This window comes from Phocoena sinus, chromosome 12, assembly GCF_008692025.1.
Source record: "Phocoena sinus isolate mPhoSin1 chromosome 12, mPhoSin1.pri, whole genome shotgun sequence".
Classification (NCBI taxonomy): Eukaryota; Metazoa; Chordata; class Mammalia; order Artiodactyla; family Phocoenidae; genus Phocoena; species Phocoena sinus.
Window position 1 is genome coordinate 79,441,415 of NC_045774.1, and position 25,980 is coordinate 79,467,394.

Consider the following 25,980-nt stretch of genomic DNA (forward strand, 5'->3'; position numbering starts at 1 on the left):
CCATGTCCTGGCTATTGTAAATAGTGCTGCAATGAACATTGTGGTACATGTCTCTTTTTGAATTATGTTTTCTCAGGGTATATGCCCAGTATTCTCTATCCTGGAAAATGTTCCATGAGCACTTGAGAAGAAAGCGTATTCTGTTGTTTTTGGATGGAATGTCCTATAAATATCAGTTAAGTCCATCATGTTTAACGTATCATTTAAAGCTTGTGTTTCCTTATTTATTTTCAGTTTGGATGATCTGTCCACTGGTGAAAGCGGGGTGTTAAAGTCCCCTACTATGATTGTGTTACTGTTGATTTCCCCTATTATGGCTGTTAGCATTTGCCTTATGTATTGAGGTTCTCTTATGTTGGTGCATAAATATTTACAATTGTTATATCTTATTCTTGGATTGATCCCTTGATCATTATGTAGTGTCCTTCTTTGTCTCTTGCAATAGTCTTTATTTTAAAGTCCACTTTGTCTGATATGAGAATTGCTACTCCAGCTTTCTTTTGATTTCCATTTGCATAGAATATCTTTTCCATCCCCTCACTTTCAGTCTGTATGTGTCCCTAGGTCTGAAGTGGGTCTCTTGTAGACAGCATATATAGGTGTCTTGTTTTTGTATCCATTCAGCCAGTCTATGTCTTTTGGTGGGAGCATTTAATCCATTCACATTTAAGGTAGTTATCAATATGTGTGTTCCTATTACCATATTAAAAATTATTTTGGGTTTGTTATTGTAAGTGTTTTCCTTCTATTGTGTTTCCTGCCTAGAGAAGTTTCTTTAGGATTTGTTGTAAAGCTGGTTTGGTGGTGCTGAATTCTCTTAGCTTTTGCTTCTCTGTAAAGGTTTTAATTTCTCCATCGAATCTGAATGAGCTCCTTGCTGGGTAGAGTAATCTTGGTTGTAGGTGTTTCTCTTTCATCACTTTAATTATGTCCTGCCACTCCCTTCTGGCTTGCAGAGTTTCTGCTGAAAGATCAGCTGTTAAACTTATGGGGATTCCCTTGTATGTTATTTGTTGTTTTTCCCTTGCTGCTTTTAATATTTTTTCTTTATATTTAACTTTTGATAATTTGATTAATATGTGTCTTGGCGTGTTTCTCATTGGGCTTATCCTATATGGGACTCTGGGCTTCCTGGACTTGATTGACTATTTCCTTTCCCATATTAGGGAAGTTTTCAACTATAAGCTCTTCAAATATTTTCTCAGTCCCTTTCTTTTTCTCTTCTTCTTCTGGGACCCCTATAATTTGAATGTTGGTGCATTTAATGTTGTCCCAGAGGTCTCTGAGACTCTTCAATTCTTTTCATCCTTTTTTCTTTATTCCACTCTGCAGTAGTTATTTCCACTCTTTTATCTTCCAGGTCACTTATCCGTTCTTCTGCATCATTTATTCTGCTACTGATTACTTCTAGAGAATTTTTAATTTCATTTATTGTGTTGTTCATCATTGTTCATTTGCTCTTTAGTTCTTCTAGGTCCTTGTTCAATGTTTCTTGCATTTTCTCCATTCTCTTTCCAAGATTTTGGATCATCTTTACTATGATTATTCTGAATTCTTTTTCAGGTAGACTGCCTATCTCCTCTTTATTTGTTTGGTCTGGTGGGTTTTTACCTTGCTCCTTTATCTGTTGTGTATTTCTCTATCTTCTCATTTTGCTTAACTTACTGTGTTTGGGGTCTTCTTTCTGCAGGCTGCAGGTTGGTAGTTCCCATTGTTTTTGGTGTCTTCCCCCAGTGTCTAAGTTTGGTTCAGTGGGTTGTGTAGGCTTCCTGATGGAGGGGACTGGTGCCAGTGTTCTGGTGGATGAGGCTGGATCTTGTCTTTCTGGTGGGCAGGACTGCATCCAGTGGTGTGTTTTCTGGTGTCTGTGAACTTATTATGATTTTAGGCAGCCTCTCTGCTAATGGGTGGGGTTGTGTTCCTGTCTTGCTAGTTTTTTGGCCTAGGGTGTCCAGCACTGTAGTTTGCTGGTTGTTGAGTGGAGCTGGGTCTTAGCGTGCGATGGAGATCTCTGGGTGAGCTTTTGCCGTTTGATATTATGTGAGGCCAGGAGGTCTCTGTTGGTCCGATTTCCTGAACTCGGCTCTCCCACCTAAGAGGCTCAGGCCAGACACCTGCTGGAGTACCAAGACTTTGTCAGCCACCCGGCTCAGAAGAAAAGGGGGAAAAAAGAAAGAAAAAAAATGAAATAAAATAAAGTTATTAAAATAAAAGAATTATTAAAAATAAAAAGATAAAAAGAAAGAGAGAGCAACCAAACCAAAAAACAAATCCACCAGTGATAACAAGAGCTAAAAATTATACTAAAACAAACAAACAAACAAAAAATGGACAGACAGAACCCTAGGACAAATGGTAAAAGCAAAGCTATACAGACAAAATCACACAAAGGAGCATACACATACACACAAAAGGAGAAAAAGGAAAAATATATATATATATACACTAAAATAACAAAAAGGGAAGAGAGCAACCAAATCAATAAACAAATCTACCAATGATAATAAGCTCTAAATACTAAACTAAGATAAACATAAAACCAGAAACAAATTAGATGCAGAAAGCAAACCCCAAGTCTACAGTTGCTTCCAAAGTCCACCGCGTCAATTTTGAGATGATTCATCGTCTGTTCAGGTATTCCAGAGATGCAGTGTACATGAAGTTGATTGTGGGGATTTAATCTGCTGCTCCTGGAGCTACATGGAGAGATTTCCCTTTCTCTTCTTTGTTCGCACAGCTACTGGGGTTCAGCTTTGGATTTGGCCCCACCTCTGCGTGTAGGTCGCCTGAGGGCACCTGTTCTTTGCTCAGACAGGAGGCGGTTAAGGTAGCAGCTGATTAGGGGGCTCTGGTTCACTCCAGCCGGGGGGAGGGAGGGGTACGGAATGTCGGGCCAGCCTGCAGCAGCAGAGACCAGTGTGACATTGCATCAGCCTGAGGCGTGCCATGCGTTCTCCCAGGGACGTTGTCCCTGGATCACGGGACCCTGTCAGTGGCGGGCTGCACAGGGTCCCAGGAGGGGAGGTGTGGATAGTGACCTGTGCTTGCACACAGGCTTCTTGGTGGCTGCAGCAGCAGCCTTAGCGTTTCATGCCCGTCTCTGGGGTCTGCGCTGATTGCCGTGGCTCGCGCCCGTCTCTGGAGCTCGTTTAGGCGGTGCTCTGAATCCCCTCTCCTCGTGCACCCTGAAACAATGGTCTCTTGCCTCTTAGGCAGTTCCAGACATTTTCCCGGACTCCCTTCCGGCTAGCTGTGGTGCATTAGCCCCCTTCAGGCTGTGTTCACGCAGCCAACCCCAGTTCTCTCCTTGGATCTCTCCTGGGCAATTTGAATAACATGAGTCTGTTACTGGAGACTGATCCCTTCTCTGCTTAGCAAATCAGCAGCAGGCCCCACTGGACCCTGTTCCTGCCGTACACCCTTCAAATCCCTCAGCCACCCTCTGGACCCACTTTCTCTGCTTATGAATGATTCCATATGGTCACATGTTTCATACTTATGTAATATAATGATATAATTATTTTATGAGCTTTTTATCATAATTTCAAAAGAAACACTTTTTCCCCATATTATTTCTAGACTGAATTCTGTTTAAAAGTATCCTGAAACTTAATGATAAATCCGGTCCTTTCCATGCAACAAAACTTCCACCGTTACAGATAAGTGCAGAAAAGGACTTCCCTGGTGGTCTAGTGGTTAAGACTCTGTGCTCCCACTGTAGAGGACGCAGGTTTGATCCCTGGTCAGGGAACTAAGATGCCACGTGCTGCAGACAAAAACAACAACAAAAACAAATAAGTGCAATAGCTATTTTTATTCTTTTCATCAGTATGACAACCCGCACAAATAGGAAGTACAGTAATAAACTGACACAGACTTTAAGAGAAATTAACAGCCATGGAAATAGTTGAGATAATTCCACGAGGTTTGTCAATAAATATTTTCTGAAAAAAAATTTGGGGAAAGCTATTTGCATAATTTCCAGTAATATAATAAATTCCTAAGGGAAGTAGGTTTACTGTTAACATTTTATTCAAGTTTTGTACATTCAGAGTTGCAATTAATCTGTGGGGAGAGGGTGCTGAGATTATATTATCTCCAGGTTCAAATAATTGTTTGACCTATTTTTAGTAAATTTCTATAAACTAGATAGCAACTGATAAGGATACTTCCTTTTAGAAGAGGTATTTACTAACGGAAATGTAATATCCAGATTTATAGAGCTGGTTCTCCTGCCTTGCAATGACATATTTAAAGTCATGCTTTTATTTTCAAGTGAAATTGAGGGAAAACTGAAAACTTGTGTCTTTGTTTAACTCCTGCTTTCAACTTTCCCAGACTTTCCCCCTGAACATTAAATATACTTTTTAATATACATAACATGTAACCACTGAATATTTATTTAGATGATTTTTGTTTGTTATGAACTGAATTGTGCCCATCCCCATTCATATGTTGAAGTCCTTAACCCCCAATTTGACTGTATTTTGAGATAGGGCTTTACATGGAGGTATTTACGATTAAATGAGGTCATTTAAATGAGGTTAAATGTGGCCCTAATTCCACAGGAATTGTGTCCTCATAAGAAGTTTTCACAAGAAGAGGAAAAGACAACAGAAATCGCTCTCTCCATGAGCACACAGAGGAAAGACCTTGTGACTCTATTGCTTAGTAAAAGAGAGAGACATGGCATTGAACAATTGGCAGTGGCCACCAATTTCATGCATGTGCTCTGATGCTCTTGTGGATCTCCCAATAATTTTGGAGACTATTTACACATGGTTGAAGAACTACAAGAACACTGATATGCAGGAGATCCAGACCACAGGTATTTGGTCATCACTAAAAACAGACTTACCAATGGGAATTTGCCAGTTTCTGTTTTCCAGAGCAGCTGTTTCCTTCTATGTGCTCAGTAACATTCAGTTTTGTTTACTGATTTGTCCTTTTGGATAGATCACTGTGTTAGCCACCGTGAAGAATTATAAAGAAAATCAGACTTCCAGACTTCGTATTGAAGACACACATATTTATCTGAAGATCTTCCACAAACCCCACTTGAATGAGTGTAGAAGAACAGAAAAGGTAGAAACTTGTAGTCAGAATAGGAGCAAATGGCAAAGAAAAGGTCTCAGTTAAATTTTAGGTAGTGGGGGTCTGGATGAGGAACTGTAAAGCAAGGTATTGCTATTTTTTCTTTTAAATAAGATTTTAGGACTATTTACTTTTTCTCATTAAAAATAGGGATATTATTTTGATAAGATAATTCTTTTATTTTTTTTAAATAAAGAAATTATGGACACAAGTCTTGCTATCCCTGACTCTTCTGGGGAAGAGGTGGGTTAGTATCCAGGGAACTGCAGTGGTCATTGTCACAGAAACAAAGACACTATCCTTTGCTGTGTGAGGGGTGCCCCTGCTCCCATTCTCTTGCTATATGCAACCCTGATAATATATCTTGGCACTGGCAACACGTCTCAAAGAGGCAACTGTCACAGGTTAAAATTTACAGTCACAAACTCATATTTTTTGAAATGTAACTTAAACTTTCCCAAGAGTGTTTATTTCTGTTCAGGGGAAAACACTTAATATTGCCACTTCCAGGAACACTGTTTCAAAATAGTTGCTTTCAGGATACGTAGTTCAGTATACAAAAATACCTTTTTTTCCAGGTGATTTTCCCTTATCTAGGGGTTTCAAGGGGAACCGAACCCTGGGTGCCACCAGCATGCAGGGATCTTGGTTATATCTCCCTACAAAAAAGACCCTCCTCTTAGCTCCTTCTAGTAATGTCGATCTGCTAAGTCTTGACTATGTCTTTCATCCTTTCCCTGAAATATCTCACTGCTCAGTATAGGGTTGCCAGATTTAGTAACTAAAAAATATAAAATGCCCTTGTAGTTACAAGATGGCAGCCCAGAGCTTGGCACTGTTACTACAGTGGTCTTTAGTGAAGTGGGAGATGGTCTCCTCTTCACTCTGGGAAAAGCAGTGTTTGAGACTCTGGGCTTAATAACCATGAAGTTTTCGGAATAGCATGAGCCCTAGAAATTCACTGGGAGCAACGAAGCGCTCTTCCAGGAGACCAGCACCTACCTCAGACTCGAGCTCCTCTATTGTGACCTTGGACCTGCCAAAAGAATCACAGAGAAGGAATAAACAGAAATTGGGATCAAGATGACAAAGCAGAAGATGTGGCAGCATCCTCTGTGGTCAGTGAGGAAGTCTTGAGGAATAGAGTCATGAAAAAAAGCAAAGTGTAGGAAGGTTAAATCTCAATCTGATAGTGAAGGGGCTTTTAAATGTTTCAACGGTTTGGTTGTACTTTCTGGAGGAGGACAGTTTTCTGGATTTGGTAAAGGCACTGGAGTTCAACCTTCACAAGGACTGTCAAATGGAAAGAGCAGTAATTAGTGCCCCTTCCCTCAATAGTCCAAAGACTGGGACATGGACCAAGGTAGTCTTTGATTCTATTACTTCAAAAGGTGAGAAAAAGAGTCCAAATCCCAAAACTAATGGCCTTTTTCCTGTCTTTACTGGGATAAAGCATACCAATGGAATGCTAGTAACAAGAAGTCGGCTGTGTTAAACTTTTTCTTCATGATTGGATAGTGAAGCATGTGACACAAACCCACTCTGATCTGGCACCTGTCTTTAAAGACTGTAAGAAATATTTAGCAGACATTAAACATGGGAACAGTGGCAGTAATAATGATCGAAATGGAACTAACAAAATGTTGGTTGAAACACAGTCTCTTTCCCTATTTGCTTCAAACAAATTACAACAAGAATCATCATTTTTGTTACATGACAGCAAAACTAAAGCTACATCTGAAAAGAAAGTGAAGTCTGTGTCTGAAAAGAAAATGGACCCATTGCTAGGAGCAATAGATGCTTTTGCAAGAAGATTGATGCCTCTGTTTTAGGCTTGTTAAACTTTGGCCCCCTGACTAGATTTTCATTTTCCCTTGGCAAACCAGCTTTTTTGGCAAAAATATTACACAAAGTAAACCAGTTTCTTCACCATTTTTCACTAAAACATTGGTGAGCCAAGCAGAAAATGGCAGAAATGAATGCAAAGGTAGAGATAAAGGAAGGGATGATGAACCGCCCAAAATAGTAATTACTCAAGTAAAAGGAGATGCTTTTTACTCCAAAAACTATAAACTATTTTATAAGAAAATGAATTTAAAGAGAAGGGTATAGGTACCCTGCACTGAAACCTATAGCAAATCAGAAGCACAGCATTTAGTGCAGGCAGACACCAATTTAGGAAATATACTGCAGAATTATTTTTATTGTTTTTCCTCTGTACGCAGGTTTCTCACTGTCGTGGCCTCTCCCGTTGCGGAGAACAGGCTCCAGACACGCAGGCTCAGCGGCCATGACTCACGGGCCCAGCCGCTCCGCGGCATGTGGGATCTTCCCGGACCGGGGCACGAACCCGCGTCTCCCGCCCTGCATCGGCAGGCGGACTCTCAACCACTGCACCACCAGGGGAGCCCTCTTTAGTACTTTTTAAAACCCTACTTAGAGAATTCAACTTACCCAGCAAAGTAGACTAATGACCAATTGCAGCTAAATATGGCAAATAAATGCCAAATAATTTGCAAAGTAATAGGAAATGTGATCCAGTTGATAATGTGCAATGATAGAGCAGAAGTCGTCCGAAAAGCATTTCCTTTATTACTTTCAAATGGGAACTTGTAGAGGAAAATAGCTTCTCATTTCTACCTTCTATTTTGGCTCAGTAGCGAAAGGTAATCAGAACACATAGGGATGGATCCTTTAAAGCTATGATTTCCTTAGATATTCATCAATAAATATTTATAATATTTATTTCAGTTAAGATCATGGGCTTTGGAGCCAGACTGCTTGGTTTTCAATCTCAAATCTGCAATTTACTAGCTGTGTTACCATGGGCAAGTTAAGTTTGCTTTCATTCATATGCAACAATAGCACTCCTCTTCTAGGTATGTTTGTGTGATCATATAGAGAGCACTTAGTACAATGCCAGGCATTTAATAAACATAAATTTGATAAATGCTGCCATAGACATTTAGCTTAAGCAACCCCACAGACACAGTTTATGAATAGAAGTAAATTTGGCCTTTAGTATAGTGTGTATCCTACAAGCATTTAAAAATTCAAAAGCAAAGAATGTATGTTATATAAGTTGATTTTAGAAAGCACTCCTAATATTAAGACTCTCAATTTAGCTGTAAAGTCACTTCCAACACGAGACATCAGTGGTTATTGTGCTGGAATAATTAGAGAGCTGCCTTTGTAAACTCTAATCTGAATTGTGGCTTTGAAATTCTAACAATCAAATTTGATTCTAATGATTAAAGTAAGTGTGCTTTAGAGAAACCGAACCCAGTGTAGGCTCTTAGAACAAAATATTAGCAATTGTGTTAGTGGTCATAGATGTGCCTGCCATCTGTGGTTAAGTGTTTTGATTAAGTCTATAATCTGAAAATGTGTTGTTTTACTCAGCTTGAGGCTTGTAGAGGAAGGAGTCCTATTCTATTCCGACTGCACGATGCCATTTGGTGGGGATGCATGCACCCTGTTTACTCCCAGAATCATTAGACCACGGGAAAGTTTGCCAAGTTCCATCTATGCATTGTAGCTTGAGGTCAAATCTGTTTTTCCTTAAAGTTCAATTTCCTTATAAAGACAACCCTGGCCTCCAGACATCCCCATGCAGTTTTCTTTGTGAAAAAGTAAAATTAAAAAAAAAATCTAGCACATTCTGAAGTTCACCTGGGCTTCATTTCCATTGTTTTTTTTTTTTTTTTGAGTTGTTCACATTGCAGAAGAAACACATTTATATTCTTTCAAATGAGCAGAGACCATATTAAATAGATTATTATAGTGACTTTATAGATAGATATCAGGATTCAAGGATATGAAAATTAATGCTAATTTATTTTCATTTTTGAATAAGCAAGATTTGTTACCAGAAACACATAATTTAGATAAAATAAGCAGAAATTGGAGATTGTATTTATGCATACTTAAGGCTAAATGAAAACATTATGGATATAATGAGGAATGAATTATTATTCTCTAATACAAAAGTGCTTTATTTTGAAAATTAATGTCAATTCTGCTGAAACTTAATGCATCAAAAATTGCTGAATGTTTTCCTACTTTGTTAGGAATAAAATGGATTATTATTTTCAAGGGACAGAATGAGGTTTCGCAGGGGACAACATTGTTATTAAATCTCAGGGACAGCATAATATGCTGAATTCTGATTGGAACAAAATATTAGCCCTTCTTTTAGTGGTCATGGATGCACCTGATATATGTGGTTAAACATTCTGATTAAGTCTATCATCTGAAAATTTATTACTTTACTTAACTTGATATTTTATGTAAAAACCAAGACACTCTCAGTATGCAAAATGTGCTCTTCCTCTGCAGTAAGCCAGGTCTTTTAACTCATACTTAGATATTCAACATGCTTATGACCAATTTTCCACTTTCAATTTATCTTTCTTTTAATACCAACATCAAATTAATCATTGTAGGTGGTGTCTCTCAGTTCCATAAAAATTATTCTCTATGGCTTTGAGGTAAAGTGCACACTCTTTAAATCGAAATACCCAGCCCTTTACAACATGGCTCAATCTGGCTTTCTAGCTTATTCTTCTAAAATTTTCCTTTATGGACCCTCACTTTATTTCAGTCAAACTGTCCTAGTTGACCTCTTGTAAATTTCATTTCTCTAAGCTAGCATGGTGTTTGGAGCCCATGAATCAGAATCCCAGGGAGTGTTTTTATGGAGCAGGTGCTTATTAAAAATGCAGATTTCTTGGTCACACTCCAGATCTATTGAATCAGAATATCTGGGTGCAAGGCCCCCAAATCTGCATTTTGACAAGCATCTAGATGATTCTGATTCACATGAAGCATTTGTCTTCATCTTTCCAGCCACCCTATAGTAAGTATCATTTTCCTAGTATGTCGACCTATTGGGATTCTTGTATGTAATTATGAGTTCTTCAGAACTCTGTTCAAATCTCACCCCCTTCAAAAAGCCTTTTCCGATTCCCCAAGGAAGATGTTTTTTATTTTCTTTACCTTCATGTTGCTTATTGTTAAGACTCCTCTTATAAGACCTATATGCTATGTCTCTGGTCCTGGAACAACACTGAAAAAAGCATAAGAGCAGAAGATTTGAACTGTTTTTTCTTGATCCATATATAAGAAATATATTTTACATCCAGACATAACACACACACACACACACACACACACACACACACACACACACACCCCACACATACATCTAAGTTGAAACAAATTTTACAAAACACTATTTATCTTTATTGTATTAAATGCCATTTGGTTATTCCCATTTTGTATTATATTGTATTGTACTCTATTATATTCTATCTATTTCATTATGAAATACTTAAAAATATCATGACTCACCCATAGGTCACTATAAATGTTTTGAAAAATACAGATTTAAAGGGCTAGTTTGCACCCAGCAAAACACGTTGTAATGTTTTCCCAAGTGTTTAATTCCTTGAGAAATCATTAGGCTTGGTAAAAAACAGATTATTTTGAAACGATTAGATTATGGATTGGCAGAAATTAATATTCAAATGCAATGAGTTTAACTGGTTACATGATAATTTTGATTTGAGCTAGTTTCTGACAGTAATATTTGCCTGATCAAATAATTTTAAAAGGCTAGAGTAGTTTGAATTCATCAATAAAAAGATCATATTAAAAGACATAAAAATAGTTGGATTTCTCTGAAGACTCAGGTATTGCATCTGTCTCTTAGAGTCAGTTTTTCCCTTACATTTTCAAAAATAATCCCCTATCCCTAATTAAACCTCAAAAGTTTATTTGACAGAATCTGAGCATATCTATTAAGGATGATGAGTTGCCTTGAGGATTTTAACTTGGTCATTTTACAATCCATAACTTAGCACAATGCTATTCATGCACTAAATTATCAATACATATTTATGAATAAATAACTTAATGAAGAAACTATGGATTAATATCTGAATTTCAATTGGCTGAATTCACAAAGCTATATTTTACTTAAACCATTGCAACCCATTCTAGATTTAAAATTTTTACTTAGAAATAATTTTAGATATAAAGAAAAGTTACAGAGATAACATAGACAGTTTTCATGTACTTTTTACTTTGCTTCCCCTAGTGTTAACATCGGTGATAGACTGAATGTATCCCCTCATAATTCATTATGTTGAAATCCTAACTCCTAATATGATGGAATTAGGAGGCAGGTCTTTGGGAGGTTATTAGGTCATGAGGGTGGAACCCTCATGAATGGGGTTAGTGCCCTTATTAAAAAAACCCAGAGAACTCCTTCACCCTTTTGCCATGTGAGCACACAGTGAGAGGACTACAGTCTGTGAGGCAGGAAGGGAGCTCTCACCAGGCACAGAATCTGCTGACACCTCGATCTTGAACTTCCTAGTCTCCAGAACTGAGAGAACTAAATTTCTATTGTTTATAAGCCACTGAGTCTATCGTATTCATCTTATGTATCATAGTACTTTTGGTCCAAATTAAAGAATCAACATTGGTACATTACTATTAACCAATTATTTAATCATTTTTCCACAAATTTCCAGAATCCAATCCAGGATAATACATTTCCTTTAGCTGTGATGTCTCCTTAGTCTCCTTCAGTCTGTGACAACTTCTCAGTCTTCCTTTATTTTTTATGATCTGACATTTTTGAACAGTACTAGTCAGGTATTTTATATAATGTTTTTCATTAGGGCTTGTCTAATGTTCTTCTCATGAGGACTGGGTTTGTGGATTTTGGAAGAATACCACAGAAAAGAAGCACCCATCTCATCACATATATATATTTAGGAGTATATGGTATCAACATGATATTGACAATATTAACCTTGATCACTCGGTTAAGGTTGTGTTTGTCAGATTTCTCCACTGCATGGCTACTATTTTTTCCTACCTGTATCCTTTGGAAGTGCATGACTAGGTCCATTTCACATTCCAGGGGGTCGTTATTAAGCTCCACTCCTAGAGAGAGTAATATCTATATACAGTATTTGGAATTCTTTTGTAAAAAAAAAGACTATCCCTTTCTCCTCATTTATTTATTAAAATTATTTATTTATACCAGTATGTACTCATATATATTTATTTTATACTTTGGGTTATAAAACAATGCTATTGTTATTTATTTTATTGCTCAAATTCTTTGGCCACTAGAATCTCATTCAGATTGGCTCTTGTATCTATTTGACACCACCCCATCATTTTTTCTTTTGAATACTTCATTCCTTTGTGGTACTACGAGATACTCCAGGCTCATCTCATAGTTTCACTGCCTCAGTTCTAGAATCAGCAATATATTCAAGTAACCATTATATACTATAATAAAATTAATGACTTAACAAATTAAAGTAGGAAGAGAACAATTAAAAACCAGAAGAAATTAGTAAGTATAAACATAGAAATTAATGAATTTGGAAATAGAAAAATAGTAGATCTAATAAATAAATCTAAATGGAAATTATTTGAAAAATATCCATTTTGTTTATGGAAATACTTTGCTGAAAGAAAATTCATTTTGGAGGCTACCAATGAAACAAACAAACCACTAGCTATCCTACCAACATAAAAATAAGACACAAATACACAAAATTAGAAATGACAAGTGGAAAATAACTATCAAAAAAGAGAAAATTTTTAAAATGATGAGACTAATTTGCACAACTTTGCAAGTAAATTTGAAACTCTAGATGAAATGGAGAAATTCCCAGAAAAGTACAACTTATCAAAATTGGCCTTGGGAAAGACAGAAAATCTAAACAGATTAATTACCGCAGAAAATATAGAGAAAGAAAAGCTCACCCACCCAATGAACGTTCAACACATACTAGGTCGAGATGGTTCTGTAGGGAAATTCTATCAGCTTGTTAATGATCAGATACTTTCAATACTGTTTGAATGATTTCAAATCAAGTAAAGGAAGGAAAACATTCAAATCATGTTTTTAAAAAATCCTGAGATAACTCATATATATTATGCACATTTTGTTGCAACTTACGCTTTTGATTTAACAATATTTTTGGATATTCCATGGGTTAGAGTGTATGAGTTCTAAATTATTCTTCTAATGTCTAGTTTCATACTTAGTAGAGATATATAATAATTTATTCAACTATTTCCATACTGAAGGGTATTCACATTGTTTCCAGTTTTTTGCCCTTGCAAGTAATGTTATATTAAGTATCCTTGTACACATATTGTTGGAGGCCACAGCTTAGGTTTTTGTAGCACTAAGCAGCAGATCAAGGTGATGAGATATAGAAATTATTTTAGGGAATAAATATGACACAAAACTGAATTCAAACACATATTCATGACAATTTCCTGGAAAATCAGTTTGTGCATTAATACTATACTCCTGATAATAGTTTATATAAGTAAGTGAATGTAATCAACATTTATCTAAATTTTTTGGTGCAAAAATCCACATCCATTCAAGAATGTAATTAATTTGTTTCCTCAATGCCATTTTCCATTGCAAAGCATTATCTCTTCTGGAGCATATTAGTCACTGAATTTCCAAAGAAGCAGAATAACAGTCATGCATGCCTGTCTTCCTGTTAAATTATTTCAGTCAGTGAAAATCAAACAAAGAAAATAAACACCCTGAGGCTATATTTTAAAATGGGAATTCTTCAAAGACATAATAAGACTTTTATTTCCTAATCATTTTACTACTTAAGTAGTATTCCATTTCAAAAGGACATTACTCTCTTCCATTATTATTTGGTTAGGTGTTTAGCGCATTGCAATTTCATAGTATTAAAAAATTGCTTTATTGTGGTATATTCACATTAATAATTAAAAACATACCTATTCCATAAATGGAAAATTGTGTGACTCTGACAAGTTAAATATTCTGTTACTTAATGCAAAGTAGTTGACTTAATTTATATCTATGCATATATATATGTATATATAAATATATGTGTATATATATATAGATTTTATATGTATGTGCATTTTTTTTACTGCAATTCAGACATGTAGAGGAAAATGTGTTACATTATTTGGATAAAGCTGATCTCTGCTTCACAAATACAAATTTTTTAGCTGGAGAAAGAAGGAACTCATACATTCTGGTTTTTAAACCTAATCTGAGCTGATATTTTCAATAGTCACTTTGGTAATATTTTGTCTCTTAACATCATCGTCATTCCTCTACATCTTCCTTTAGATAGTTTTGGGTATAAGTGAACAAGGGAAACTTAGTGGTAGAGAGGGAGATGGTAGTGGTCTCTTGTCTTTAAGCTAGTCCTTTGATGTGTACTGTCTGGGGTCCACTGGTTTCTGGAATGATAACTTTGTATTATCTCTAATGTTTAATTGCTTGCAAAATCTAAAGCAAACATGACAAAAGACTCAGATCTGATAAAGTTGACTGGTGGTCACATGGTTGTTACTTTTTCTTTATATGTCTCTGTGTTTTTGACCTGATAAAAAAATAATTTAAAAACAACATGCAAGTCATCTGAAGTTAATTGTTCACTCTGATAGTAATTTGGGTTAAGATAGTTTGGCAAAGCAAGTGCAAAACAAGAAAGTAAAATTAACGGTTAAAGCAAAATTCAGGAATTTTGTTTTTTCATACTTTGCCCCAGTTATCTGAAATAATAGAATCATGGTTTTTCATGTGTTTTCTGCTGACTGTCCTTACAATTTAAGTTATTCCTAATTCAGTCTCCTTTTGATCTATGGCAACTAACCAGTGACAAAATATAAAATAAGACAAAGCCAGTCAAACTTGAATTCACAAGATGCCAAATATTGGAATGGAAATTTCACTGAATCAGCTAACAATTTCAAAAGATCTAAATTTTTGACACAGTGTAGTCAAGGAGCCACAGAGCTAGCTGAATTTTGCAATATTTATCTAAATATTTTTGTATGTTACTCATGCAAAAATTTACCCAAGCTCCCCAGAACTTAAAACTGTGTAGTTTCATGGAAAATTTAATCAAAATAATGGGGTACAAATAAATCAAAATCTATTTTATGTCTTACACTCTCAAATCATCAAATTTATTCACATCCTGTAACATTTAAACACTGAGTGTTATTAAACCAATCATGTAAGATGCTTGGGCTGAAAGAAGAGGGGCCAACTAAATGTTCATCATGAATTTGAGGTCCCTCATTAAATTGTGCCACCAAAATTTAATCCCATGTAAACCTAATTATCTAATGCTTATTTTCCTTTTTTTATTAGTTTGGTAGTTTCCAGCCGAGGTGTTATGAAATCTAGCAATAAAACAAAGGAAATCCATATTAACTATTCATAATGTAGCTATGAAAGTGACTGAAAATGATTACTTACGTAGTAAACTTCATATTTTCTTTATTTTGGAGTTAGCTCTGTAAAAACTTTATGAAGGGGTTTCCCTGGTGGTGCAGTGGCTGGGAGTCCGCCTCCCGATGCAGGGGACACGGGTTCGTGCCCCAGTCCGGGAAGATCCCACATGCCGCAGAGCGTCTAGGCCTATGAGCCATGGCCGCTGAGCCTGCGCGTCCAGAGCCTGTGCTCCGCAAAGGGAGAGGCCACAGCAGTGAGAGGCCCACGTGCCACAAAAACAAAAAAACAAACACACACAAAAAAAACTTTATGAAATATGTACTCTGATACAACCAAAAATAGAAGTAGGAATGCTGGGAGGCTGAATCATTTTTATTTATTTTATTAAAAAATGTTAATTGCCATACTGTGTGTAAAGCCCAGGAAATAATATATTGAAGAGAAAATAAAGATATGTGGAGAAGCCAGGCAAAATTATAGAAATGCTCGCATAGCCATTAACTTATAAAATCATGGTTGTAACCACCTCGAGAGCATATTGACAAATTCAAAAAGAAGTCTTTTTAGATTTTTAAAAAATAAGCTATGGATGTCGCAGCATGTTATACTGTGAAAACAACACAAAAAAATCTATTTTAGATGCTTGTGAATAGAAAGGATGCTTAAATATAAATGAATATTTTTCGAATAGAAGAAAAGTTATGTTAAAATTGGATGAAATTTATAGTCTTAGATAATTTTTGGTAGTACTTTAACCATGTAGTCAACAGGCTAGACTAGGTGTTAACATGTCTTATGCTTCATACTTTTTCTTCTTCTTCATGCTTATTCACTGACCATGTTTTAAAATATAAATACTAAATAGCAGTTTGTGGGCTGTCTGCTATCTGGTTATTTGAACTCTTTAAAGAGAACTGGATCACTGGTAATATGACAACAATCCTTCTTTCTGTAAAACTAGAGTCATTTTGATTCCCTAGGCTTCCTTTTCCTATCCCTAAATGAAGAGTTGAAATACATTATCTCTGAGTCCCTTCAAATGTTCAGTTTCCATGAAAATCTGTGAACAGAAAGAAAGTTTCCAGAATTTCAATGTGCAAATGACAGAGAAAGGGAGATGGGAAAATACAAAAAAGACAAAGTAACTTCCTTTCTAACAACTCATGTACCATCCAGGTCACGATGGAGCAGATAATAGAGACAACCGCATTTCCAGTTGGGGGAAAAGATACTGTGCCAGAAAACACCAAGAATGGATTTTTCTGCTTTTAAAATAGTCCAAACATAGGTTAAGGCACAGGGGTGCTTGATAAGCATCCAGGTGAGCCTCTCAGCATCCTGGTTTTGCCTGGTGAAGGGTTATTATTTATTAACTCCTTCCAAAGTCTCCTTTGTTGAGTAAGTAGAGTTGCGTGCATATTGTCAGACATAAGAATCAGATGTCTAATCTCACTAAAGTCAAATAAAAAACCTAGTAGAGTGCTTCCACTTTCACCTCAGAGATATACAGAGCTGGAAAGAGCATCACTTCTATCCTAACAAAATGAAAACCTAGGCAAACTACAAATTAATGACTTTTCTTGCATCCACCAGAGAAATAAAGTTGCAGGTTAGGCAGCTTACCTGAAATTTGTAGAGGCACCTGTAACGAGAAACAAGATCCATGCATTTGCTTGCCTCAGATGGAATGCCATCTAATTTGGTAGAAAGATTAAGGTAGAATTTTTTAATGAACTGCTGAAGACTGAGTTTAGGCTAATGTGAGAGCACTAACAAAAGGAAAGTTTGAGTAGTTGTATTAATTTCATACAAAGTAGACTTTAGACCAATAAAGATTATCAAGGATAAGTAGGATACGTTATGATACAGGGATCAATTCTCAAAGAGGGCATGACAATCCTAAAGGTGTATATTAAAATCTCCTATTATAGCTGTGTTTTTGTCTATCCAGCAAACTCATGTGGTTTTTTCCTTATGAAATTTCTTTACTATTGGATGCATAAATATCAGTAATTAACTCTCTGTTGTAAATCGTAGCTACTAGCACTAGAAAATATCCTTCTTTGCCTTTTTTAATGTTCTGATTGCTATCTAACCAGATTTAAAAATTTCCAACTTTGCTTTCTTTATATTTTTATGGTGGTATATATCTGTTAATCCTGTCGTTTTAATCATTATGAATTTCTTGGTTGTAGGTATATCTCTAGTAAATAGCATATTTTTGGATTTTGCTTTGTTGACAAATTTGAACATCCTTTTCTTTTGATAGCTATGTTTTGCCAAGTTATGTTTGCTGACAAAATTAATGTGTTTGGCTTTAGTTCTGCAATGTTGTATTTCATTATTTTATATGAGGAATATAAATATACTATATTTATATGATTATATATTCATATATATATATACATTTACATGTTTATATAAATATACTTTTTTTTTTTTTGCTGTACACGGGCCTCTCACTGTTATGGACTCTTCTGTTGCGGAGCACAGGCTCCGGACGCGCAGGCCCAGTGGCCATGGCTCACGGGCCTAGCCACTCCGTGGCATGCGGGATCTTCCCGGACCGGGGCATGAACCGGTGTCCCCTGCATTGGCAGGTGGACTCTCAACCACTGCACCACCAGGGAAGCCGTATATAAATATACTTTTAAATGCAATTTCATATATTTGTTCTTACTTTTTGTTTTATCATATATTTAGAAAGGTTTGTTTTCTTGTCTTAATAACTCCCTGTATATTAATTCTTTAATACAGTACTCTTCATACCCACCCTCTTTTTAGAGACCATTAATCTGTTCCCCCCATGCAGGAGAAAAATGAGCTAGTATTATCTTCTACTCTTCTCCATCTCCAGTGGTCTAATCTCAAGCAACATACTTGAAATCACTGAGCTTGTTCTACATTTTATATACAGTCCCAATTATTACAACATTGTTGTAGTTGCACTGTTACTACCTTGTCAGAGAATATAACTATCATATACTATTCCATCTCCCTGAAAATCATTATCTAGTCTTTGTTCTACAGGTAAATGTAGATTCTATGGCCATAACCAGTCCTTTATGCCAGTGCATTTCTGGTCATTTTTGTGTTTTAAAGCTTATTCTCAAGTAGATTATTATACTCAAGTAGATTATTTGAAGCTTATTCTCAAGTAGATTCAGCAATAATATTTCCTATGTTATTTCATTTTCCTCATGGTTTGTCTATTTATACAAGATCAATTTGATCTGAAAAAAATTCTTTATTAATAATGTTTTTCTTAAAATCTTACACATGTTACTCCATTGCATTCTAGTATAAAACACTGATCGGGAAAGGCCTGCAATCTATTTATTTATTTATTTTTTCATTATAAGTGACTTGGTCTTTGTGCCTGGATTCTCCAAGTATTCTTTCCTTTAGTTTTCAGGTCAATAGTTTTATTAAAATATATTGCAACATTGGCTGTTCTGGGTCAATTCCCCCCAGTAGGTGGCATAACCTTTTAAATATAGTTTCAAGCTCTTTTATAAAGTTTAGGAATTTTTTTCTGAAATTGTAATGCTTAGTATTTATTCTGTACTATTGCTTTGATTGTCACTTTCAGTGACTCCTGGTGTACTTATATTAGATCTTTTTACCTGTCCTCTATCTAGCACTTTCTCTCAAATCCTTTCCATCTCTTTCATTACTGGCATTTAAATTTTATTTCTATATTCTTTTTATCTTTTACATTAGTTGTTATCTTAATATGCTTTAGTGTTTTTTCTAATTTGGTCTTCAAATCTATAGTTATTTTTTTCCTTTTAATTCTTTTATTTTCTTCCTTTTCAGTTCATCTTACATTCTCACTTATGAGTTTTTATAATTCTGGTTTATGTCAATCTTTTATTACTTCTAGCATTTCTTAACTTCTTTTAGCTTGATTTGACATTTTTGGTTAAATTATGTATTTGTTGCATGGGCATACCTTTCTAATGTACACTTATTTTATCGATTCATTAGTTTCTTTTTCTACAATAACTTTTTAAGTGATTCAACTAAGTTCATTCCTACTACTTATATTTAATTGGTTTTTTAAACTGAACTCTTAGGAAGGGATGGTGGATGAGGACAGCACAGTTTCAAGACTTAGAGCTTCCTCTTCCATTGTTATATGTAAGTTCACAAATACGGCCTTATACTGAGATCTCTTACCTTTATCTGGGCTTTCTCTTTCCTTGCTTCCTGGTGTTTTTTTCTTGCTCAGTTTGGCTTATATCTTCAGCAGTTTCTCCCCAAAGCAGGATTGTTTTTCTAGAATGGAGTTTCAATTGGTTAAGTTTCAGAGTTCATAAGGGGCCAACCAACCAATTTAACACCATCTGAACTTCCATGGGTGCCTTGTTCTTACCTGTGAATTTGAGCCTGCAAAAGTCCACATTGGTTTCAGCCACCAGCCTCAAATTGGTCTGCTGATTTTGGAGTTCTCCACCTCTTAGAGCCCCCAGAATGTCTAGTCCTCCTTCACTTCCTTCTACATAGTTAATATAGGAAATGGTCTTCTTGTTATCTTTCTTTTGTCCTCACTCACTTGCATATTGAAGTTACTGGGAATTCTTAGTTTTTCTGTAGATATTGTCTGTGTATTTTCTGTTTTATTATCCTAATTGTTTTACATTTTGTGAGGGGAGATTTGAGGCAATTACAAAACTGTACCACCATCACCATCTTTTTCACAATCATCTTCAGTACTTGTAAAACAGAATAAACTAGTAAAGAAAAACCTACAAAAAAAGCAAATGAAATGCCTATTACTTTAACCTTAAGAGTACAAAGTACAAACAAAGGACCCCTCTTCAGTTCAGTATAAAAGATCTCAAATCCTAGGATCACAATTTCATATGACCTGAGAGTAGGATTCTAGAGAAGAAATTTAAATTAAAATGAAAGAAAGCCCTGAAACATTTTTATGCTCTCAGTGATACAATTCACTTTCTGCATTGTTGGAAAGTGATCTCGATTGCTATTTTTCCCTGGAGCCATGTTGTCCTATATAGTAGCTACTACCTGCGGGCAGCTACTGAGCACTTGAACCATGTCTAGCATCACATATAGAAGTGATAGTATTTTTGATATACTGGATTAAATTAAAATATTATAAAATTCATTTCAATTATTTCCTTTTACTTTTTTATTTATTTAAAATTTTTAAAATTTTATATTGAAGTATAGTTGATTAACAATGTTGTGTTTGTTTCAGGTGTACAGCAAAGTGATTCAGTTATACATACACATGTATCTATTTTTTTCAAATTCTTTTCCCATTTAGGTTATTACAGAGTACTGAGCAGAGTTCCCTGTGTTATACAGTAGGTCTTTGTTGGTTATCTATCTTAAATATAGCAGTGTGTACGTGTCAATTCCAAACAAAATTCAGAACTATATATGTGGCTTGCATTTGTGGCTCACATTAACTTTCCATTGGTTAGTACTGCTCTGGAGTATGAGAATCTTCATTTTCCTTTCTCCATCCTCTGTGTCCAACTGAATCTCAAGGTATTCTGTAGTATTATAAAACATAAGCAGAATAAACATTGGTATGAACTCATGTTTAGCTTAATATAGAAGAATATGGTTACTTATAGAAATGTTTATTGCTATGTGTATATACATGGGTTAGTAGATATACAGATAATTTATGTAGATATTCTGCCCTCAAGGAGGTGGAGCATAACTCCTCACCTCTTAAGTGATATAGCGTAGTGATTTCCTTCCACAAAGTACAGTATGGAAAAATAGAAAGAAGGAAGAGGGTGAGAGAGTGAGAGTAAAAGAGAGAGAGACAGAGGAACTTGTTTAAATTCTTAAAACCAGTGATGCTTGATTTCAACCCCACCATTATCCTTTCTAATTTAATGAACCAGTAAATTGCCACTTATATTTTGCTTAACTGTTCTAATTTATCTCTTCCAAATATAAACTTTGTATTTAACAGGATTCTCCAAAGAAACAGAACCAATAGGATATAGCTATAGACATAGATACAGATAAGAGATTTGTTATAGGAATAGACTCATGTGATTATGGGGGTTGAGAAGTCCCACAGTCTGCCACTGCAAGCTGAAGAACCAGAAAAGCCAGTGGTGTAATTCAGTCCTAGTCCAAGGGCCTGACGATCCAGGGAAGCCAATGGTCTAAGTCTAAGTCCAAAGTTCTGAGAAAGAGGGCCCAGTGGCATAAGTCCTGTTGTGAGTCCAAAGGCCTGAGAACCAGGAACAGTGGTGTCCAAGAATAGGAGAAGATGTATGTCTCAGCTCAAGCAGAGAAAGCGAGTTTTCACTTCCTTTCCACCTCTTTGTTCCATTCGGGCCCTCAACAGATTGGATGATGTCCACCAGCACTGGTGGGAGCACGCTTCTCTAGTCAGTCTACTGATTCAAATGCTAATCTCTTCCTGACACACTCTCACAGACATACCTAGAAATAATGTTTTGCCAGTAATCTGGACATCCTTTAGCCAAATTGACACATAAAATTAACAATCACAACATTTGAAAATATACCCTCTTCCCAGAAACCCTTCTTTACTCTTCACTCCCTAAGCTCTTGCCTAATTAACTAATTTCTTTCACCAATAAATATCTCAAATGAGTAGTCTAAACTTATTTTTTTATTCCCTGGTTACCATGGAACCTTTTGCTTCCATCCTGCCTGCTACTTTTTTTTCTTCTGTGACATTGGTATTTATGTCCCCATTTTCATTCTTCATAGTAGTAATTTGAAGCTTCTCTCTCTCTCTTTTTTTTTTTTTTACTTTATGAGTCAAACTAAAGGCTTGCCAATTTTATCGACTTTTAAAAGAACCAATTTTAGTTTTATTGATTTTTTCTCATTTTTTTCTATTTCCTATTTCTTTTATTTCTTCTTTAATCTTTAGTTTTTTCTTCCCTCAATTTGGGTTTAGTTTACATTATTTTGAATTCCTTAAGGATGAAATTTTAGTTATTAATTTTATTCTTTTTAAAATATAGGTGTTTAGAGCTATAAATTTCTCTCCAAGCATTACTTGAACCTTATCCTATAACTGTAGGTATGCTGTAACTTAATTTTTATTGATTTCATGGTCTTTTTTTTTTTTTGGCTACAGCATCTTAGTTCCCTGACCAGGGATTGAACCCGTGCCCCCTGCATTGGGAGTATGGAGTCTTAACCACTGGACAGCCTGGGAAATCCTGATTTATTTTTAAATTTCTCTTGTGATTTCTTATTTTACCCAATCTTTATTTAGAAGGGTGTTGCTTAATTTCCATATTCTTGTGATCTTCCAAAATTCCTTTCTCTTTATTAACATCTAATTTTACTCCATTGTAATCACAAAACATATTTTGTATGATTTAAATTCCTTTGAATTTATTTAGCCTTGTTTAATGGCTGGATATATGGTCTATACTCAGAATATTCAATGTGCACTTGAGAAGAATGTATAGCCTGTTCCTGTTGGGTGAAGTGTACTATAGATGTCTGTTTAATATAGTCAGTATACAGTGTTGTTCAAGTCTTCTGTTCCTTTGCTAATTTTCTACCTAGTTGTTCTGTATATTATTGAAATTACATGGAAGTCTCCAGTTATTATTGTTGAATTTTTCTATTTCTCCCTTCAATTCTGTCAGATTTTGCTTTATTTGCTTTGGGACTCTGATGTTAGGAGCATATATGTCTTTATATTGATAATTGCTATATTTGATGTGTTCAGATACAGCAGTTCTTGTTTGATTGACTCATCATTGTCTCTAGTAATAAATTTTATTTTGAGGTCTTTAAGTTTGTTACCATATGCGTGGCATATCTTTTTCATCCTTTTCTTTCAACCAATTTATGTCTTTGAATCTAAAGTGTGTCTCGTATGAAGCAAATTCATTTCACACCCTAATGATTGGTTAATCTTCTAAAACCTCCACTGTCATTGTAACTCTCCTCTCTGAAAAGAGTTGCCCTGTTAATTACAGCAATGATTTTCTCCCGAGCATTGAGAGCACAGGTATTCCAAGAGCTCCCTACACACATACAGACACACACACACACACACACACACACACACACACCATGCAAACAGGGCTTTTGTCAACATATGATAGTTGACTGTTAACAAAAAAAGTTTAAAAATGATAACTCTATGGTACTTGTTCTCAAACAAGAATGACCTGGTGAACTTGATACAAAGCCAACTTCCCTAGCTTTAGCTGAAGGATTCTTATATAGCAGGCTTATATGGGTCCCAACTATTTTCAGTGAAGCAAGTTGGTAATTATGATGCAGGTGGTCTTCAGACAATCATTTGAAAAAGCAGAAACCAATTCACAAGAGGATCAAAAAACTGGCATCAAATGCCTCATAAGTTGGCTAAGGCTACCTGTGTAACCTTGAAAGCAGCAGCTCTCCCAAGATTGTCCATTGAATGTGTTTTGCTCATGCTGTACCTTGGCTGATTTATTCGCCTCCATCTGACATGCATTATTCTTCCTTTATGCTTGACTTCAGCCTACCCCTCCTTAAGCTCAGCTCAGATTTCACCTTCTTCATTTTTACTGACACCTAAGTTAGCCTACAATGATCTGAAGGATGAATTGGGCTAACTGCTATTGTTTTCTTAAATAGTAGCAATAATTGCTTAGTTTAAAATTTTCTGATTTCATTACCTTAGTGAAGGGTTTGACTAGGACTGATATTTCCTCTCTAAAGAACAGTGAACTCTTGCTGGACTTGTCAGCTGAACCTGGCCTTAGAATGCAGGGCATGGAGACAGTCCTGATGCAAAGATGTGTCTGGCAATGCAGAGCTCAAGAGTCAGGTGAGCAGTCCTTCTCAGGTGGCAACCTGGAGAAGTAGAGGCAAAGTCCAGATAGGAATCAGGAGTCCCAGAGGAGAGCAAATTCTGAGTTAAAGGAAGGAGCTATGCCTCCATCTGGACCATATGTCCCATTTTTGCAAAGGCTGGCTGGATTGGGTGCTGGTGAGGGTGCCATTAGAAGCATAGCCACAGAGAGAGAGAGAACTATAAATGATAAATTGAACTCTTTCATTCTTATTAAAAAGGATAAGAAAACCAAAAAGACCAACTTTGAAAGGCCACCATGTGCTATTCTTAGCTCACTCCTACAGAGACTATCTTTGACCTCAGGTTGGCTCCCTAGTGTCTTTCTTTGGTCTAATCTTCTAAGTTCCTCAAGGTATTAGAGGTTGGAGGGAAAAAATAAGGAGCAATCTTGTGCTCTGTTGATGGCTGCAAATAGGGTCAAATTAAATGTTTATCTCTTCCATTTCATATCTGAATTACTGACAATATAGAGTGTCACCAATCACATTGTACTAACTCAACATTAAAACATATTTAAGGAGGATTTCTGTAATTAATATACAGAACATCTCCAAGTCAGAAAAGGAGCTGATTTATTTTTTCTCCTACAAAACTGCTTTTGACGTCATTTAAAATTACCTAGACATATAAAGATAAAACATTTTAAAACCCTGACTAGATATCAAAACTATTAATGTTTTTCTTAAATCACTTGACTCCATTTAATGCTTTTATATAATGTTCATAGGTCAGCACATATGTATATACATATATGTTTATTTATCTGAAAGTATAAGCATAGTGAGACAAAATAGAAATATTACTATGTGTGTCCCTTTCCTCTTATACATTCCATTTCAACCTTTGCTTTTTTTTTTTTGTTTTGTTTTGTTTTTTTTTGTTTTTTTTTTTTAAACATCTTTATTGGGGTATAATTGCTTTACAATGGTGTGTTAGTTTCTGCTTTACAACAAAGTGAATCAGCTATACATATACATATGTTCCCATATGTCTTCACTCTTGCGTCTCCCTCCCTCCCACTCTCCCCATCCCACCCTTCCAGGCTGTCACAAAGCACCGAGCTAATATCCCTGTGCCTTGCGGCTGCTTCCCCCCAGCTATCTACCTTACTACGTTTGTTAGTGTGTATATGTCCATGACTCTCTCTCGCCCTGTCAAAACTCACCCTTCCCCCTCCCCATATCCTTAAGTCCGTTCTCCAGTAGGTCTGCGTCTCTATTCCTATCTTACCCCTAGGTTCTTCATGACATTTTTTTCCCTTAAATTCCATATATATGTGTTAGCATACGGTATTTGTCTTTTTCTTTCTGACTTACTTCACTCTGTATGACAGATTCTAGGTCTATCCATCTCATTACAAATAGCTCAATTTCATTTCTTTTTAAGGCTGAGTAATATTCCATTGTGTATATGTGCCACATCTTCTTTATCCATTCATCCGATGATGGGCGCTTAGGTTGTTTCCATGTCCTGGCTATTGTAAATAGAGCTGCAATGAACATTTTGGTACATGACTCTCTTTGAATTTTGGTTTTCTCAGGGTATATTCCAAGTAGTGGGATTGCTGGGTCATATGGTAATTCTATTTGTAGTTTTTTAAGGAACCTCCATACTGTTCTCCACAGTGGTCAACCTTTGCTTTTAATTATATTCTTTCTTAATAGCCAGTATACCTTGGGACAATATTTATATTTTCTTTAATATCATTGACATATTAAGTAATTGTAAAAATGGTACATCGAGTATATAGTTAAATGTG

General features: G+C 35.8%; 1 pseudogene; it reads left to right on the plus strand.

Moving 5' to 3' along the window:
- LOC116763332 overlaps positions 1-24,232 on the plus strand; it is a 68,317-nt pseudogene extending 44,085 nt beyond the window's left edge.
- Positions 24,233-25,980: the final 1,748 nt, after the last annotated feature.